Here is a 14686-nt window from a genome sequence, read left to right as displayed (position 1 = left end):
TGGTGACCTGAATTAGGAACCCTCTCCCAGTACAGGCTTCAGCCTAATTTGAGATAGCAGCGTGGACAGAAATAGGCGGTCAGGCAATCAACAGCACAAATGAGGACCTACAGAGAGCCACGTTCATTAGAAATCAATCAAGAAAGGTTTGAGGGTGGGGGTGCCCTACAAAAGATTAGGAAGAGTATGAATTAATTCCTGATTGACATCAATAAGAAAAAAAAGGTATAAGCAATATCTACTTGATATCAGAGTCTTTTTTTTTTTAAAGATTTTATTTATTTATTTGACACAGAGACAGCCAGTGAGAGAAACAGCCAGTGAGAGAGAGACAAGCAGGGGGAGTAGGAGAGGAAGAAGCAGGCTCCCAGCAGAGGAGCCTGATGCAGGGCTTGATCCCAGAATGCCAGGATCATGCCCTGAGCTGAAGGCAGACGCTTAACGACTGAGCCACCCAGGCACCCCTCAGAGAGAGTCTTAGCATCAAAGTGGGCTACATGTGACTCTTAGCAGCTCGGCTAATATTCTGCCCATGATGCTTACAATTTCATGGATCCATGATTGGATAGGATGGAATGGATATACTCTCAGCACAGCTGTTAGTTACAATAGAAATAATCTAGAAATTAAAAGCAATGAACTTAGAAAGAAGGGAAATTCACACATAGTACACATGACTTCTGTGAAAGGCAGTGAAGGACACTTTCACATCCATTAGTTTCATCTAATCACGCCAAAAAACACGGAAGGGAAATTTTACTAATCCCCGTGTTCTAGAAGAGGAAACTGGGAAGTTATGAAACCTGCACAAAATCCACAACAGCACAACTGGGACTTCCAAGAATAACTCCCCCCCACCCAGCAGCAGCCACACATAGCCTACGCTGTGAACATGCAGGACCCATGTGGGGAGCGAGTGTTGAGGACTGCCGTTGACTGAGGTTGTGACAATTCTAAGGAAAGGCACAAGCAGGAAAATATTCAGATTTAAATAAGCCCTTTTGATTTTGCTGAATAATAAGTAGCAATATGGAAAAGCATTAAAATTAAGTCCATGACAGACGTTCTTAACAAAATAATAGCCACCATGGGAATACTAAAAAGGAAGCAGCGGTCACTTAACCTGTAGCCTGCAGACATGCAGTCAGTCAACAGTCAGTGGTGCCTGGAACAGCCCTGTAATGATATTCAGAGTCTTGCTTATTGTATTTCTCCCTCAGAGGTAATATCCCCACTGCGTACCTTGAGACATCTATGTCACATCCAATTAAGCCTCGTCCAACTCTCATGGTCTATAAATATGCCTTTGAAATTGTCCTTTGGGTTAAAGATGGGAGAAGAAACTACAGACTCTAAGTCATAAACACACAGATGCCATGGAATGACATATCTTTAGATAATATGACTGGCATTTAAAGTTGTTTGTGTCTTACACTCATAAGTCCCAGAAAACTTAAAGCGTACCTACATCACACACACACACACACACACACACACACACACACACACACACGGCGTCCAGGTAATGTCATATATTTTCAAAAATCGTGTGGGTATGTGCCCAAATACCAGGCAGAGAGGAGGTTAGATATAATAATAAACATTTTAAAACCTGGGAACTTGACAAAGCTTTTCAGCTACAGTAAGTTACAGCTACCAAACTTTTTTAAATTTTATTTTGAAAAATTTTAAACCTACAAAAAGATTACAAAAGCAGTAAATGAACACCCCATACCTTTCACCTGGATTCACCCGTTGTTAACATTGTCCCGCACTTGCTTTCTAAATCTCTCACCAAAACACAAACTTACACATATTTTTCTTGCTGAACGATTTGAGAGTAAGTTGCAGACGTCATGATTCTTCCCTCCTAAGAATTAGTTTTCTTAACCACCATACGATGATTAATTTCAGAAAAATCTTACACTGATAAAATCAAACTAACATAAAATCCATATTCATATTTCATCGATCATCCTAATTACGACCTTTACAGAAAAAAAATTATTTTTTTCTCTAATCCAGGCTCCAATCCAGGATCACACCTTGCATTCAGCAGCCACAGCTCTGTAGTCTCCTTTAATCTGAAGACAATGACGTGAGTTTTGAAGAATGTTGTTCTGTAGAACATTCCTTAGTTTCAGTTTGTCTGATTCAAGTGTACACTTTTATATATACCTAAAATAACAGCTTTTTTCCCAAAGCAAGACTGTTACAGAAGCTGTCATAGAAATATACCAGAGGAAATCTACATGCTAGGTTTGGGGGCTCATCTCCCATTAAAGTATCTCCTCATATTTCATTATTTTGTCTTTAAAATAGGGCTCCCTGTTTCCATATCTCACTTGTTCTTTTCATTGTTCTCCACCAACTTTCATATAAAAACATCACACCTAATCTGTCCTAACTTTCAAAGTCATTTTTTTTTTTAAAGATTTTATTTACTTATGCGAGAGAGAGAGCATGAGCAGGGTGTAAGGAGAAGCAGGCTCCCCACTGAGCAGGGAGCCCAAGGCAGGGCTCTATCCCAGGAACCCCGGATTACTCTCTAAATATGAAGGAAGGAGAGACCAGGGTAAGAAGTCTTTGTCTTCACTGGAAATCATTGCACCATATGAACCATGAGTCTGAATTTATAAAGTTGCCATCTCCAACACATCTGCCAAGAAACAATAGGAAAATGTCTGTTTAGATGCCTTATGTCCGTCTTTGACTTTGTGGGGAAATATCTTAGAACATCCAGGTTTACACAAACATAAAATACCCTCATGACGTAGTATCTCTTCCTTGCACTGGAAAGATTTCAAAAAAGAGACAGATCACCCAGAATAGAAGTCAAAGAGGAAGTCAGTCAGAAGGTATAATTGACCTTGATCATGAAGGGTAAGATTTAGAAAAAGAAGATATGCAGGGACCCTATTATAAGCCAAAAAAGAAAGGGGCTGATAGATGAATGACTTTTCAGGGGCTCACAAGCAGGTCAATATGGGGGAATAAGTTGAGGCACCATGTTAAGAACACACACTCTGAAGGGAGTCAGACCTGAGTCTGAATCAATCCTGCCACTTACCAGTTCTGCGATCCCACACAACTTACTCCTCTATGCCTTACCTTCTAAACTGTAAGGTCATGATAATATTAATAATTATTTCATGGGATTATCATGAGGATAAAATGAAGCAAGGCATGTGCAATGCTTAGCCTAGGCCTCACATAATCTAAGTGCTCAAAAGCATGAGAGAAAGAACTGCAGATTGTAGAGAAAGTTTAAGTAATGGATTCTTAGGTTTAAAAAATTAGGTTATGGTGAGTTGGGACCCCTTTCACTATAAGGCTAAAAGTGTAATCAAAAGGAAACCACTAAAAATGTATTACTTGGACATATTATAATACGGACTGGAATTAGTTGAGACAGTAGGAATGGGAACAAGGTGCTAAATGGAAGAGCTATTAGGAAATACAACTGCCCTTGATTTAGGATCTCTATTTCTTGGCTGCACCACTAGAGTAATCGATAAAACTGAGTGCTGTCATACCAGTGAGTAGGAATAAAATGTGATGGTTGGATAGTCAAGAAAACTGTTTTGTCATGTTTTGAGAAATAAGCTAGAAATGCATAGAGAATTCAGAAACTAAGGCTACTCTTTGTGTTGGGAAATATCTGCAACCATTCAATAAATTCTTACAGAACACTTATTATGACAGAATACTAAGCCCTAAGAAATGTTTATAATAGGGGCGCCTGGGTGGCACAGCGGTTAAGCGTCTGCCTTCGGCTCAGGGCGTGATCCTGGCGTTATGGGATCAAGCCTCACATCAGGCTCCTCCGCTATGAGCCTGCTTCTTCCTCTCCCACTCCCCCTGCTTGTGTTCCCTCTCTCGCTGGCTGTCTCTATCTCTGTCAAATAAATAAAATCTTTAAAAAAAAAAATGTTTATAATAACATCTCACCCAAGATCACTTATCCTGGAACCTCAAAAATTTTGATTCTTAAAAACCATTAAAAAACAAAAGAAGAGGAAAGAAATTTTGCCCTTTTCAGGCCCTCGTTCATAGCGTATTTGCTCATTCTTTACACAGAAGTTTACCATGTCCGAGTATCTGCATTTGTAGCTACAGCCAGTTCACATACAAAATTAGAGATGGTAATTAGAGGACTAAGACTACAGAGGCAAACATTAATGATGGGTGAAGAGACAGCTGGCGAAGAATTGCGGAGAAAAACTACAAAAGACCGGAGTCTGTGTTCAAATTTATAGGACACAAATCCCCTCAAAAGGCCCCAAGATATCATTGTGCTGTTCAACACGATAACCCAAACTCACAAAGGGAGATTAAGGTAATATTTGATAGCTCTCCAAAACGTTGGAGGTAATGCTAAACAGAAAAATTATATCACAGACACCAGTATAGAACATGGTGGACAAGTTGGGGGAATGGAACTGGCATGGGAAATGGGGTCATGAATTTTTTTTTCTTTTGTTTTTAAGAAGGGAGACCTCACAGCACGTTTTCAGGCTGTTAAGAATGAGCTGGGAAAGTGGTAAAAACTGGTAATGTCTAGCGAGCAGGAGGAACCACTGGACTGTGCCCTGAGGAGGGGAGAGGAGGTGGTCCCTGCGGCTCCGGGGGAAGGCCGACTCTAGGCAAGAGCGAAGAGGGCTCCTCCGCAGCAAGGACGAAGAGGGGGAGCATGTGAGGGGGGTCTGTGGGGAGAGGCCGTGGGGGAAAGAGTGGGGCTCCTCCGAGCAGCATTAAGAGCCCCCCAATATTCAGGTCCTGTTATGAAATGGATCATGTGCTTTTTCTTGCCAATTTAGCCCCACAAGTGCAGGTCCAAGAGAAACAGAGTTGGGTAGAACTGAAGTTTCGACTTTGCCATTAAAAGTGAATGTAGAAGGGATACATTTTGAATGCTGCGAATCAACAGCCGCCAGATTCGTGAGTCTCAACTACTCTGTTTCGAGAGCTACTACTTACTCCTTCAGTGAGGATTTTCCAAATGCTTCCCAGGAATAGCCAGTCACTGAACTTGCAGAATAAACCAAGCAGCTCTTCCCCGGCAATGCCAGACGAGTTAATCCTACACGCTTTGCTCACGGAGTTAGCTTCTTCCAGAAAGGATCTGCATGATAGCAGCTTGGTAGCCTTTGAGGAGATTAAGGTTGGAATTCATCTCAGTGATTCTGTAATTCTGGAAAGAACCCATTTAAAATATATTCTGAACTCCACAATGCTTGATTTTTAAAAATACACACACAATAGAATATGCCATTTTTTAAATGTGGCTCTGACGACTCAATTTAGACACAAGTAATACAGAAATAGTAAAACTCCTATTAGGAACTTAGGGGCAGAATCATGGAACTTCATTTCTCAGTAAATAAAATTAACCGGAATGCCCACTCCTGCATACAGCAAAAACTTAGTGTACCTCCAGGTAACCCAATCACTCCTGTTTTCTTCCTACTGTTTTCCCTTCAATATCTTTTGGGTTAATATTTTGCCAACTCAAAGCTCTCCACCTCCCGGTGTCTCCTCTCGGTTCCAGAAGTGATCTATACTGGGCCGTCTTTTTTGTGTCATCTAGACTCCGGTGGGAGGGGCATCTGCTTTTGGTCCTTTTGACCACGGCTGGATTTCTCACACAGGAAACGAAACCACGCACGCTAAGTTCCTGGTTTCCTCTCCCTGTCATACCTGTTGCGGAGGCTTCGGCTCCCCCACACTGTCCTGCAGTGTGCCTGACACGGGTCAGTCTGCATCATCCTCTTCCCTCTCGTGAGAGCTCTCCGAGTCGGCTAGCTCATTCCTGACTCCTTCTGTTCCCTCTGGGGAGTGCTGTAAATTTCAGGACGCCCTTCCATTCCAGTCCAGGGCTTCATAAAATGAGAGAGTGCAAAAAGGAGCGCCCGGGTCTCTATCCTTAAACACATCTCCATTTTATTCTACGGCGGCTAAACCAGGTGGTATGCGGTGAAGAAGGTCCATTGAAGTTTGTGATCTCTTTACCTACCCAGGGTATAATTTCTTACTACTTTCCCTCCAGATTATTTGGTCCCAGCCCAGGGGAATGGAGATTCTGTCTAATCCATTTCCTCCTGTCTTCTGATGAATCCTTATATCTTTGGGAGGCAGGAAAATTGCCTCATCATATGCTAAATCAGTCAAGTTTCTACCAGAGAAAAAGAAACAATAGGATATATATTTTTTATTTTTATATATTTCCTCTCTCTCTCTCTCTATATATATATATGCACACATACATACAGTGATTTTTATGCTCATATTATTTGCATATATGTTCATATATATGTATGTGTTTATGCACATACATGTATAGATTGATAGATATAGATGTATAGCAATTTATCTCAATGAATCGGCTTACTCAGTTGTGGGGTCTGTCTGGTCAAGTCTGAAATTCATTGGGCTAGAAATTCTTGGGAAAGAGCTGATGCTATGGTCCACAGGTAGAATTTCTTCTTTCTCAGAGAAACCTCAATTTCTGCTCTTAAGGTCTTCAACTGATTAGATGAGGCCCACCCACGTTATCAAGGATAATTTCCTTTTACTTAAAGTGATTGTGGATGTTAATCACATTTACAAAATGCCTTCACAGTAATGCCTAGATTAGTATTGGAATGAAAAACTGGTTACTATAGCCTAGCCAAGTTAACACATAAAACTAACCATCACATATGCATTCTCACTCTGTGGTTTATGTATAAATTTTATGTTCTAAGCTCTCCACACAAATCAGCCTTTGGAGCTTAAAGGAAAAGAGATGTTCTGTCCTCAAAATTCTGGCTCTTTCAGGGGTGCCTGGGTGGCTCAGTCAGCTAAGCATCCCAGTCTTGGTTTTCACTAGGTCACAATCTCAGGGTTGTGGGATCAAGCCCCAAGACCAGCTCGGCACTCAGCACTGAGTCTGTATGAGATTCTTCCTCTCCCTTTTCCTCTGCCCCTCTTGCCATGATCTCTCTCACTCTCTCCCAAATAAACAAATGTTTCAAAAAAATTTTTTGGCTCTTGCAATGGAAATCCAGGCTTCCAATAATAATGCTTCATCTTAAAGTTTATAAGTTAATTCCAGTAGTAATATATTTCTTGGTTCTCAGCTATACTTGTCCACCTCGTGAAACAATGAATATCACTGAAATAAGTGAAGACCCCATGAAAAAAAAAATTCAGGAAAGAAAAAAACCTCAACCATTGTTTTCAAGCTTTATCCCACCAAACTCTAAGACCCCACAAATAACCCAAGATTTTTTTCTTTCTCCAAATTTTTTTTTTAAATTCTAGTTAGTTAACGTATAGTACAATATTAGTTTCAGGTACGGAATTCAGAAATTCATCACTTACATACAATGCCCGCTGCTCATCGCAACAATCCCTCCTTGGGGTGCTTGGACGGCTCAGTCGTTAAGCGTCTGCCTTTGACTCAGGTCATGATCCCAGGGTCCTGGGATCAAGCCCCGCATGGGGCTCCCTCCTCCCTCACTTGTGTTCCCTCTCTCACCATCTATCTCTCTGTCAAATAAATAAATAAAATCTTTAAAAAAAAAAATAACAGCTATCCCTCTTTAATCCCCATCACCTGTTTAGCCCATCTTCCCTCAAAATCCCCCATCTCTCCTTGGTAACATCAGTTTGTTCTCTATAGTTAAGAGTCTGTTTCTTGGTTTCTCTCTCTTTTTTCCCTCTGTGTACATTGTTCTGTTTCTCAAATTCTACATGATTGAAATCATATGGTATTTGCCTTTCTCTGACTGACTTATTTTGCTTAGCATAATAATACTCCATAGCTCCACCCACGTTGCTGTAAATGGCAAGATTTCACTCTTCTTGATGGCCAAGTAATATTCCATTTTATATATGAACCACCTCTTCTTTATCCATTCATCAGTTGATGGACATTTGGCCTATTTGCATAATTTGGCTATTGTTGGTAACGCTGCTATAAACATCGGGGTGCATGTATCTCTTTGAATCAGTATTTTAGTATTCTTTGGGTAAATACCTAGTGGTGCAATTGTTGATCATATGTTACTTCTATTTTTAACTTTTTGAGGAAACTTCATATTGTTTTCCACAGTGGCTGCACTAGTTTGCATTCCCACCAGCAGTGCAAGAAGGTTCCCCTTTCTCTGAATTCTCACCAAAACCCGTCATTTCCTGTGTTGTTAATTTTAGCTGTTCTGACAGGTGTGAGGTGATATCTCATTGTAGTTCTGAGTTCTATTTCCCTGATGATTAGTGATATTCAGCATCTTTTCATGTGTCTGTTGGCCATCTGAATGTCCTCTTTGGAAAAATTTCTATTCATGTCTTCTGCCTTTTTTTAATTGGATTATTTGTTTTGGGGGTGTTGAGTTTGATAAGGTCTTTAAATATCTTGGCTACTAACCCTTTATCAGATATGTAATTTGCAAATATCTTCTCCCATTCCATAGGTTGCATTTTAGTTTTGTTGATTTTCTTCCTTTGCTGTGCAGAAGTTTTTACCTTGATAAAGTCTCAATAGTTCATTTTTGCTCTTGTTTTTCTTGCCTCATGAGACATGTCTATTAAGAAGTTGCTATGTAAGCCAGGATTTTTAAAAATCAGACCAAGTTAATGGAAAATATGAAACACATGAACTTAATAAAAATGTAACGTATTTTGCTTCATTTTTCTAGGTTCTTTATCTTGGTTTTTATGGGAAGTTATTTTTAATGGCATGTTCTTACATTCTCCTAGGCTAATGACATAGGTAGGGTATGAGTGAAATAGGGCATGAACTATTAATCTGGTGAGAATAGTAGATAATGCTAATGAAAATTCAGTCCATCTCCAGTTAATTCAATTCACCACATATCATTCATTCTCACTCATTCATTCATTTGTAAGTATTGATTGCCATCTTATACTACTTAAGCACAGGGAATATGACTATGATTTGAGACACAGTCTCTCTGTCCCCAGAACGCTGACAGAAGAGACCTATGTGGACAACAATTACAATATAGTGCAACAGGGGGCTGTTGAAATGGGATATGTACAGGATGCTAAGAAAACAGAGAAGAGGTATACAATCCAGCCTAGAGAAGAAATAGAAGCTTTCAGAGGAAGGTAATACATGAATCCTAAAGAAAGTATAGGATATTGGCAGGTAAATAAGGAAATCACACTGCCTATTTACTGACATTTTGTTGGCAGGAAACAGCAATGTGCGTGCCACGTTTGGGGACTGCAAACAGTCTGTCCTCAGGTCAGTTCTGTGGGAGGCCTTAAGTCAGACTGGAATCAGGACAGGTAACAATGAAGTCATAATTCTTTGTGGCTGTCGTTGGAAGAATGGTTTGTTTGTTTTAGTTAGGAGAATGGGATTTTATTTTTTATTCAAGTATAATTAGCACACAGTGTTATATTACTTTCACGTGTACAATGTCATGATTCCAACAATTCTATATATTACTCAGTGTTCATCATAACAAGCACATCTTTTTTTTTTTTTTTTTTTTGAGAGAGAGAAAGAGAGCAAACATACGTGGGAGACGGGGGGAGAAGAGGCAGAGGAAGAGGGAGAGAGAGAATCCCAAGCAGGCTCCACGCCCAGCACAGAGCCTTAGCAGGGCTCAGTCTCATGACCCTGAGATCATGACCTGAACTGAAATCAAGAGTCACATGCTTAACTGACTGAGCCACCCAGGCACCCCACAGTAAGTGTGTTCTTAATCTCCTCCACTTAGAGGAAGGTGTAATTCTTGGAAAACCAAGTTTAATTTACCTGAAGCAATGTAAGTTATGAGAAAAATCATAATAAAATATTCAAAATGAGAAAATGGGCTGAGGCAATATCATTAAGAGCTATTGAGTAACTGGATCTTGTCAGGACACATGAATTTTTTTGGAGGAGGGGCTATTTTTTCAACTTTATTGAGGTATAGACAATTGAATTTTTTTCAAGATTTTTTTTTGTGAATACAGAGCACACACATCTCAAACTCTCAAATTTGAAGTCCAAAATGTCCTTTTAAATAATGCCTTCTTTTACACAACAGTTTTGTTATTCATAGATTCATGGAACTAGTTCAAGAGGCCTGAAAATGTTTTGTGGTTGATTCTTTTACTTTTGGCAGAATATACTTGAATTATCTATCTAATTTTTCAGACCTCCAAAGACTGTCTTAGTAACCCATCCATTGTTTAATAATCCTTGGAGTTAAGAAATTATTCCTTCTAACTACCAGGAACGTCCTCCCTGGCATTAGTGGACATAACAAGGTACAGCCTCTTGCCCAATTGTCAAAACAACAGCGATCCAGAGACACAGCAGCTGTCCTGGTCCCTCTGTTTGGTAATGTCCATCTACTTCTAAAATCTCTTAAAACCAATTGGAAAGTCTCCACTAGAAGATGGATCGCCACTGAGTATTAATTAAGTAATTGATTGCCTGTTCTGCAAGTGAGCTCATGCGTTGGAAGTCTACAGGCACGGAGCGCTTTCCCATTGATTCCTCAACAATGCCAAGTCCTGGGTTTCTCAGCCTGGGCTCTACTGACATTAGGACAGATAAATTTTTGTTCAGGGAAGACTTCCTGTGCATTGTGAGCTCTTTACCAGCATCCCTGGACTCTACGTATTAGATGCCAATAGCAGCAACCCCCCCCCCGTCAAGTTTTGACAATAAAAAATGTCTCCAGACTTTGCCATTTGATCCCTGGGGTACAAGGAACAAATCATTTCTGATTGAGAACCACTGACCCTATACTACCTTGTTTCAAAAGGTCTGAAGAGAGCTAACTACTATTACAAATGAGAGTTTTAATCTATAGCTAAGAAGCCAAATTTTCACACATTTGAACTGCCTGCAAATAACTTCAGATTATTTTTTTATTATTAAAGGAATACTCACTTTTTTTTTTTAATTTTTTATTATTTATTTTTCGACAGAGATAGAGACAGCCAGCGAGAGAGAGAACACAAGCAGGGGGAGTGGGAGAGGAAGAAGCAGGCTCATAGCGGAGGAGCCCGACATGGGGCTCGATCCCGTAACCCGGGATCACGCCCTGAGCCGAAGGCAGACGCCCAACCGCCGTGCCACCCAGGCGCCCCTGGAATACTCACTTTTTAAAAGCAAATCCAAATTTTCTTAAAGATATAAACCTCAGAGTAAAATTTCCCTTTGCTCTCCAATTATTGGTCCCATTTCCCAAAGATGACCACTGTTGATGGTTTGTTGTGAATACATCACCATTTTATAAACACAAGTATTATATAGCCTTTATTTTCTATAAATAAGATCAAACTATACAGACTAGTGTTCAACATACATATGTGAATATATAGTTCTGAAATTGCCCCATGTATTTAACAATCCTCTGCTACGACTGATACTTTTGTTTTGTATTTAAATATCTTAAATAATTATTGGCAGTCATCATTTAAGATAGAAATTGTCTTTTAAAATAAATGGACCGGGGGCACCTGGGCAGCTCAGTCGGTTAAGGGTCTGCCTTTAGCTCAGGTGATGATCTTAGGGTTCTGGGATTGAGCCCTGTGTGGGGCTCTCTGCTCAGCGGGGAGTCTGCTTCTCCCTCTCTCTCTCCCTCTGTGGTCTCTCTGTCTCTCAAATAAATAAAATATTTAAGAAAATAAAATAAAATGAAAGGACCAAATGTAGGGAAAGTTTGTTTTTGTGTGGGCGTGTGGGTGTGTGCACATATGTGTGCGCGCGTGTTTGTTTACTTCCTAACAAGGTATTTGGTAAACTACCTCTATACTTTTGATGTTGTAATTCTCTAAGAAAATAGGATATTGCATATTTTCCATAGATCGTAAAAAGGATTTCAAATGATAGAAATAAATTATAGAATCCAATGAAATTCTTACCTTAGTGCTTACGCAAGTCATAGCTGTACAGAAACACAACATTTTTATGAAATGTACCAATTACATTCACCTACTTTATTTTAAATTTAACTAAACAGAGATGTCCTTAAGGCATTGACTTCAGAGCAACCATATTAAATGTTTCCATATTAACATTTAAGGTTGTTACAGAATAAGGGTTATAATTTCACTGAGCTGGCATTTTGGTGAGTTCCCTAGACAGAATTGTAAGTGCTTGTGCATTTCTGTCAAGGTCTGTCAAAAAGTAAAAGCTAAGTTTTATTCCATTAATGATAAACCACTAGGAGCTTGGCCTCCAAAAAATGTTTATTATTAAGATTTTAGTCCTGAGAGGGAAGAAAAGGGTTATTTTGTGTTTATTTTTGTGTTTGTGCAGACTCACCTTGGTGCCAACTTTCCTTCTCCAGTGACAAGAGTTGTTCTCCTCCGCGTATGGAGGGAGGAGGAAGACACCTTCATAAAGGGAAATTTTTGCCCTGCTTTCAGGCCGATGGGGGAGGGGCAGAGAGATCTTCCTACATTTGCTTTTTTATAATTGTCTTCAGTTTAAAATACTTATGCCAAAGTGGCATGTTTTGGGGTGGCATAATATGATCCCTTTCAACTTCTGCAAAATTTTCCTATAGCCTATAATTTACCTATAACGTAATGGCCCCTTACTCTGTCATTCCGTTTCTGAACAATGGAGCCCTAAAGCTATTTGGTGAATCAGAGAAAGGTATTCTTCTGTGCTGAGCAAGATGAAGGAGCTGTGGTAACCCAAAGAGGAATTTTGGGGCCAAGCTGGGGGAGGAGGGTGTCCACAGAGGGAGCTGGTATCTGGCACTGTGTATCAGGTCTCTAACAGAGCAAGGAGAGTGCTCATGGAGGAAAAATGCCCATTACCCCAGGAGTCAGAACTGAATGGGGTTGAGAAGGGCAACCATGCTGGAAGAGGATTTGCCAAGATAATAAATATATTAAAGATAATAGAAAGGACTTTCTCATAGTCAGAGAAGGGAGTAAGAGATACGTAATGGGAGAAAAGGAGACTGAACTTTATAGTGCTGGCTAGGAACTAGCAACCCCTCTATGAAATGCTTATTAATTACAAAGGCTAACTTTACAGTGGAGGAGCTTTGGAGACATCACCCTAACCAAGTGACCAAGGTGATCATCATCAATAATGGGACAAATCAATACCTTGCATAACGTAACAGGCTGAAATGAGCATCACTTCCGTGAATTTCTTGCCAAAGGTGCATAATCTAAATCTAATTTTGATGAAATATCATACAACCAAAATTTAGGGACATTCTACAAAATATTTAACTTGCAATCTTCAAAAGTATCGAGGTCGTGAAAGATAAAGACAAAGAAACTACAGATCAAAGGAAACTAAAGAAATATGACAAACGCCAAGATTATGAACTAAATCCTTTTACTATGAAGGACTTTTGAGCAATATGTGAAACATGAATGGGTCCTGAGGTTGAAATGGTAGTAAGGTATCAATGTAAATTTTCTGATTTTGATGGTTCTAGCTTGGTTATGTAGGAGAATGCCCGTTTATAGAAAAAACACAACCAAAGTTTCTAGGTATGATAGAGCATCTGATCAGGATCTTATTCTCAAATGATTTGGGGGAAAAAATCATTCTTTATACTATATTCGAAACTTTAATTTTGAGATCATCTCAAAACAAGTTATTTTAAAAATAGCACTATTTAAGACTTTAAATATATCTTTGAATCATAATGTTATAAAAATGTGGAACTAATTTCATGGCACAATCATTGAAGAGCTCTATCTGCTTCTAAAGATCAACTTAAAAGACAGGACATAAGAGCATAATATCCATAAAAACAAGTTACTCCAGAAGAATTTTCAAAACAGCAGCATGAAAACACAGGCAGGTATGTCTAGTTAAAACTTCTTCAAATAGTAACTGGCTGAAGGCTGACTATTCATCAAAGAATTTTTCTGAAACCTTCAATTTTTATTTTTTTTAAGTAAGCTGTATATCCATGAACCCAAGATCAAGAGTCTCATGCTTTACAGACTGACCCAGCCAGTTACCCCTGAAACCCTTGAATTTTAAAGTTTGTTCTTAAGAATTAATATAAATATCAAAAGTCAGTATCAACACAGATTAACCTTATTTTGTGTACACTTGAAGTCTCTGAAATGTGCAATGTTCTACCAGTGACATCCTGTGGTACACAAGTCCTTTGACCTCATTTTAATTAGTTTGTTGAAAAAATATTGATAATTTTAAAATAATTTCACACGTAAGAATACTATTTACAATATAGCTCATTATTACATAGATTTAACTATTTCCTTCATCAAATGATGTGTTCTGAAAAACTAAGTACAGTCAAAACCTGACATAGTTAGATTTCTTCTCTATAAAAATGTCACTTGCCCTGTTATTAAAATGTCCTGCTGCATCTTACAAAGGAAATGGTCACTTTTATTCTTTTTGTGTCTTGATGACAGATTACCAATATATTTTTATAAAATACATTCTATTGACAGTTCAAACTATTCTGTTCTTTTTTCTTATAATTGACAATATTCGAGGACGTTCCAAGCACATACAAACTTGATAAGGATAATAAGCCACAGAATTACATTCGGAGTCTCCAATAATCTTTAAAGTTTATATAAATCTGAGGCTTTAAAGTGGTATAGTTAACTTATATCCACACAAAAACCTGCATGTGGATGTTTACAGCAACTTTATTCCTAATTGCCAAAATTTGGATGCAACCACGATGTCCTTTGGTGGGTACATTCAGACAAT

General features: G+C 39.0%; 1 protein-coding gene and 1 long non-coding RNA gene across 16 annotated transcripts in view; one reads left to right on the top strand and one right to left on the bottom strand.

Annotated features, from left to right (window-relative positions):
• RXFP1 (relaxin family peptide receptor 1) overlaps nt 1–14686 on the top strand; it is a 98064-nt gene that overhangs the window by 16634 nt on the left and 66744 nt on the right. For 4 of the 15 annotated variants that reach the window (XM_034661452.1, XM_034661450.1, XM_011228020.3 and 1 more), the window contains one exon: nt 2026–2098. The exons of 10 other annotated variants lie outside the window; for them this stretch is intronic. The gene's annotated coding sequence lies outside the window, so the exon portion shown is untranslated. Of the gene's footprint in view, nt 1–2025; nt 2099–13014; nt 13137–14686 lie in introns of those variants that run through there. One more of the 15 variants, XM_034661453.1, reaches the window with a different exon arrangement.
• LOC117802412 lies at nt 2530–5569 on the bottom strand. The gene is made up of 3 exons (XR_004625796.1): nt 5435–5569; nt 4981–5148; nt 2530–2659 (listed from the first exon to the last, which is right to left on the bottom strand). It is a non-coding gene; the product is annotated as an uncharacterized LOC117802412 (long non-coding RNA).

This window comes from Ailuropoda melanoleuca, chromosome 5 (assembly GCF_002007445.2).
Source record: "Ailuropoda melanoleuca isolate Jingjing chromosome 5, ASM200744v2, whole genome shotgun sequence".
In the NCBI taxonomy this organism is placed as follows: Eukaryota; Metazoa; Chordata; class Mammalia; order Carnivora; family Ursidae; genus Ailuropoda; species Ailuropoda melanoleuca.
The sequence above is the reverse complement of the archived record's forward strand: the minus strand, read 5'-3'. Positions and strand labels throughout refer to the sequence as shown.